We start from the raw sequence: 6582 nt of genomic DNA, 5'->3' as shown, positions 1-6582 counted from the left end.
CCTCCTAATTTCTCTTGTTGATATTCCCCATTGCAATCCCAATTCTATCATTGTGCCCTTGCTAATACTACAAGACTGTTTGCTATGATTGCAAACTCATTTGCTAACATTGCAAATGCTTCTACAACTCTTGTTGTTCTTTATTATATTATGTTCTCCAAATACCTCCCTTGACCCCCTTTTATACTACTTAACCAAGAGGTTTCTAGTTACTTCTTGATCAAGACAACTCAACCAAGAAGTTTCTAGTTGCTTCTTGATTAAAATAACCTAACCAATACGTTACTAGTGGCTTCTAGAAAGAGTCAATTAATTAACAAATATTTGTAATAACTTTAACAATTATTTGCCAATTAATCAGATATGGATTAATAGTTGTCCAAGTTACCTAAAACTAACATAGGAGTTTTATTCCATACTCAAAGAATCCTCATTTTCACTAGCCGCTCAAGGACACCATCTTCGATACTTCGCAACCCACCTATGTCTTGTAAAGAAAAAAAACATCTCCTAGAGATTGATCAAATTGCTAACGTCTTTAACATTCAAGAATTTATTCTCTTTAATAGAGAGTGGGATGTATTATGATCTCAGTTTCCTTAGCCTTGAGAGATTTGATATTCCTTTTGGCATATGACTATGAAGGTCTCTTGATTAGTGTTTTATATCGAGATGGGAAAGAGATGTGAGGTCACCTATCCACTCAAGTAGACATAAAATGGGAGTGCATCCAGAAACATCAAGAAACTGAAGGCACCTAAGTTTTCTAAGATAGTCTGGCACCTCTATGATCTTTGTTTGAGACAAATTCAAAAACTTGAGAAGCTTTAGTTTCCCAACACATTTTAGCAAGGTAGAGATGGAAGTCCCTCTGAAGTCGAGAACTCGAAGTAATCTCAGGCGATCAAACAAGTGTTCTAAAATACTTGTAATATCTAGATTATCTGATAGTGAAAGAGTTTGTAGAAATTTTTGAAGGTGAAGAGAACTTTCTAAAACTACATTAGTGGTTATACCTTTCTTTCCTAGTATAAACTAGCGGTAGGTTATTTCTTGTAAGGGAGTATAGAATTTGCACCTATTTTCTTTACTAGCATTAATAGCCAAATCATGTAACAAGTCATTCACAATGTAATAGGAATAAATTGTGCTTAATTCCACCAAACATAGATTGGCAGGTTAGTGCAAGCTAAATCTCCACTTGGTGCTTAATTCCACCAACTCTAGATTGACAAGTGCTCAACTGAACACTCATCAATAATATCTTCTGCATCAAAAGCAATATCTCACACCTCTTCTAGCCATGATTTCACAAAGACATGCTTCACATTTTGGTCATCTACATCTTCTAGAGAAGTAGATAAGAGGCCAAACTTCTTTTGCAACCATTTGAAGTCCTCTCTGATGTTGAGCATTGGTGATATCTCATTCAAAACTTGCTCCACCGCAATCTCACCAAGCTTTTCAAGAACACCTTTGGAAAGTGTAGTAGCCATCTCTAATCTCTTACAAATGCTAGATTTAGAGAAGAAAACTGAATAGGATTGCAATTCAAGTTTGGCTAAATGTGAGTTGAGAAGCTTGACAATTCTCAAAATTTGTAACAAAAAGATTAGGCCTCCACCTTGTTGAATCTGAAGATAAAGTTTAAAGTTTGGGAAATAAATGTATTCCACTTATGCCATATGTGGACTATGTTAAACAATCATTGGCACTTTGGCAAAAGCAGACCACAAGTGTGCTCTAAATGTTTTGTTTGTATCCTATCAGTATTGAACATCTTTGTTGCTTCCATGTTACATTATAAATTTATGTATTTTGTCATTTAATTGGAGCTCATGATGAGCCACTTGTTAATTTTGTAGTTTTCATATATTATCCTTTTGTTTGACATGATGATCTGGATTGATGTAGTAAACATTAAAAGATCCATGATATAAAATCCTTGGATCACACTGAGTAGACAACAAATCACCAGTTGCACAAAATGAACTAAATCAGTGGCAATTATTTTGGTACAACAAGTGATATGGTGTCAGCCACATAACAAATCCCATCTCCTAACCATTAGAAATCATCTCTTGGTATTGTACCTAGGGTAAAAGAAATGAGTTGGACTACTAAGAGGATTATTCTATAATAAGTGATTTAATAGCTAATGTGTGAAAAGGGTTGGTGCTCATTAAGATAAGTGACAATTTGTTATTTTTTCTTGAAGTTTGAGGATTCTAAATTTGTTTTATTGGTCACACAAGCAAAAATTTGGAAATGCAAAATTGCTCTACTAGGGTTTTGCAATGCTCAATGGCTTGTTTTTTATTCCACTTATGGTTTTGTCATACTGCATTTATTGTAGGATCATTAGGGGTTTTTATTATGGCTCTGAAAAACTTTAGTCTAGTAATTTCAATTGGTGCTGGAATTATTGTGATGGATGCTCATGGTGCCTCCTTTGAACAAGCGGTTGAGAAAATTTCTCCTAAAGGTGTTTCACTAAGTAAGCCTTCCTTCCCTAACATTGTTCTCAACATTGAAGAGTTTGATGATGCATGCAAATGGCTAGAGCACCCTACCCTAATTAGGTATTTTGTGGGTCGCACTCCTCCTAAAAGCATGCTTAGAGAATGGATTTCCAAGAGATGGACTCCTCATGGAGCCTAACTTGATGGCATCTAGAGCCTCACAAAGAGCTTCTTCTTGTTTCGCTTTGCAAAAAATTTCTAGGCTGACATAATTTTTAACCACATACAATAACATGATGGGCTTTAGGACAAGAGAACATACCCTATATATCAACAACACTATTTATTTTCTCCTACCACATGCCTCCTTTCACTACATGTTACAAGATCTCTATGCACACTTTGTGCTACAAATTATAATCTCTACAAGTCACAAGTTATTGGCTTCTCCTTATTATTATTTTCCATCAATTATTTCTATAGGGATGAATCCTTGATCAAATTTTGTTTATTTTTTACTATTTTGCAGTACACTAGTTGTTGGAATGATAGGTTAGAGTATGAACTATTTGAACTGATTCTTATGTTTTTTACTCTAGAACAATATATGATATAGATAACATTCAAAAAATGAAAAGCTACCAAGAACATAACATGATTTCTTACACTGATTCGAAATTTTTCATTAAAAATTTAAAATGTTTTCCTTTGCATGTGAAATAAGTGGTTTCTATACTCCTAAAAACATGATTTTTGTTTCTGAATTCATCATAAATGATACCTAACATTTCAATTGGAATGTCCTTCATTTTTCTAGAACTAAAACCAGTATTATGTTGTGTGATTTTCTAAACAATAGATGATAAGATTTTTTTTCTTTTCTACACTGTTTTCTTGCCTTCATGAATGGTGGTTGGGGTTAGTTAATATCATCAAACTTTAGGATGGATTTGATTTGGACTTTTCTTTTGTTTTGAAGTTAATTTTTTCCACCAAGGATCTTTGTAAAATTAACATTTGATTCATAAAGAGAGAAGAATTATTTATAGGATATGATATTGATTTTGTTAGCTACAAATTGCACATAGGTGAAAGTTTTAATATCTTTTCAAAAAATTCAACTTTGTGCATTACTTGAGGTCATGTGGTATTCCAATGTTGATAGCCAACTTGAAAAACATATGCTATGAATATTTCTCATATATTATAATTCTACATTTTTATAGTATTGTAACTAATATTAATAAATTTGCTGTGGGTCAAATAATTTTAACTTTTGATAGCATGTACAAGATAATTATTATTAATCAAAAATAATATTTAACAAATTTTCATTACTTTAATAATAAATTGATATTATTTTGTAATGAAGACTAATTGTTACCTTTAGTTTTCTATTTTTCAATAGTTCTATTATTAATTTAATAGTATCTTTGTTTTTTTCATAAAGATAGCAAAATAAATTAAGTGTTATTCTTTACAAGCATTGTTATCTATAATAGGAGAACTTAATAAATAGATCAATGATCATTTAAAAAAAATTATAATAGAGGAGAAAGTAGATTAAATTTTCTATTAAAGATTGAATCTATTGACAATATGTTAAAATGGACCACTAATGGATGATTGCATGAGAATTATGTTAGGATATATTGTAGAATGGTAAATTCATGTGTAAAAGATTAACCTCCTTCTAAAAACAAACGCACTAGTTAATATAATAAATTTTTTAGTTCACCAATTTTAGCCAATATAAATAAATGGTTAAATTTGCATATTTTTACCATGTTATCCAATTAATTTTGGAGAGTGCTTAATTACATAAAGATAAATTGAAAAGTAGCATAATCATTTTATTAATTCCTTAAACTACAACATGTTTTTCTTAAGACATTTTGTTTAGAATTGTTCAATGTAGAATTTCATTTGATCTTACTGGAAATGTAGAATCTCATAACACTTAGTGTTGAATGTTTTTTCACATTAGAAACCACTCATTCATTGATAATTTTTCCTTATGGGTGGAAGATTTTTTGATTTCATATGCTGGAAAGCAAGGATAACTTTAAGGAACACCCCACCCCCCTTGCCCTCCCAAAATTTATAAAATTGTGGGAAATCACATGTCATTTGGGTGAAAAAAATTAATAGTGTTGGCAAATTATGCATCAATCGATGGATATTTGGTGGCAAATTTTTTGATAGTTTAGACAATTTTTATAAAATAATGGGGATCATAATTTTTGTTTTTAATAAAATTATTAATATTGATGGCGAATTATGTTTTGAAATGTAATTATGTTAAATGTATTATTTGGGAACTCAGATTGTCTGATGATCCAAGATCAATGGCTGAGGTTTAATTTCGGCCAACATTTCTTGAAGGAAGAAGAATTGTCGAGGTTGTCACTAGAATGTTGACACGTATCAAGGTAAGTTATCTGTGGAGTACAGTGTCACTCATAAATAAAAAAATTCACATAGGAAAATGGGAATTTGGCGAATGATGATCGTCGAAAGAGACACTCAATTAATTTCGTGGTGAATAAGAGTAAACATTAAAGAGAAATATGGGCGAAGAACCCGACTACCAAATTGAAATTACGTAATAATAGTGGCAAACGTTTCGACCACTATATGAGTATTTTATAAAATATGGGCTAATTTGTCAACTAGTATACGGTGTTTTTAAAGCCAATTTCTATAGCCCAATCGGGACATATTAGCCAATTGGTGAATAATAGCCACTAAAAAAATCCTTGCTGGAAAGATTGAATTTACTAAATCTATCACTACATTGTATTATAGTTTATATGGAATTACATGTTCTTTTCTTAAGAAAAATAAAACATTTATTCATATCAATTATTTAAACTCTCAAAATTCATTGTCATCATGCCCAAAAGAGGGAAAATTAACCATGAGAGGTAGATATATTTAACTTCTTTAAAATCAAAATTCAATGTGCATATGTAATTGATTGTGAACCTAGCTTTTTTATTTTAAATATAATTTGTATAATCAAATTTTATGCAATTTGTTATTATTTATCAATGGAGTTATTGCATACAAAGAATATAACTTTACTATTGAAATATTAAATGTGTTATCAAATTCAAAATACTAATATACTATAAATGAAGAATGGGAAATAATATATTTGTATCCATTTCTTTTGTACATCATTTCTTTAGTTTTTTTTTTTTTTTTTGTGTGTGTGTGTGTGTGAGGGGGGTGGGGGACATATATACATATATGCACACACACACACACAACACATGGAGTACAAAAAGAGACAGAAAGAGGGAGGTGGTAAGGAAAGAGGGACAAATAGATAATGATTTAAATACAAAAAAAAAATCAATAAAATTGTGCAAGTTGGAAGAGATTTATCACTTCATTGTTTCTCCATGAAACTATTGGTGTTGAATCTATCGTTGTACAATATTATTATAAGCAACTCAAAAGCACCTTCTAAAAGCTTGAAATTCAATTTCTCATTCCATTCCAGATTGTTGCCTTCCTTTGCAACATGTTTACTATGTAAACCCTTAAAAATAGTATGTTCATGATGTCCATCACATTTTTTTTTGTGATTCTTGGCATCAAAACTCAAACTTCCACCAAAATTTGTTAAGATTTATATTGAAAATAAGATATCACAGTTGTGACTTCACTTTGGCTAAATGGATTTTCCCTTTTCAAAATCATATAAATAATATTTAATATACTCATTAAATGTGACCTTAGACATGATTCTTACCATGAAAAACAAAAAGTTCTACTAGAGCTTATTAAAAAAATTATATTGAAAATAAGATCTTCAATCTATAACCTAACAAAGTTCACAACTTTAATCAACAGGATTTACCCTTTCTTAAGACATATTATTCATATAATATACTTACTAGATGCAATATTTTTTCTAGTACTTCTAAACATATGGATCCATCTTATCTATAGATCAAAAAAATTGAGGTCTAGGTAATTAACCTCTTCAATAAGAGGAATTGAAATTGAAATTACTTGCTAAAAAAAAATCTCATAATATTTGAAATTTGCAAGAAAATGGGTTCTCATATTATAGGGCCACAAACATGAAAATTAAAAGGATATGTTT

The sequence above is a fragment of the Cupressus sempervirens genome, chromosome 10 (assembly GCF_028749045.1).
Source record: "Cupressus sempervirens isolate cs-2001-9-10 chromosome 10, ASM2874904v1, whole genome shotgun sequence".
Taxonomy (NCBI): Eukaryota; Viridiplantae; Streptophyta; class Pinopsida; order Cupressales; family Cupressaceae; genus Cupressus; species Cupressus sempervirens.
The sequence above is the reverse complement of the archived record's forward strand: the minus strand, read 5'-3'. Positions refer to the sequence as shown.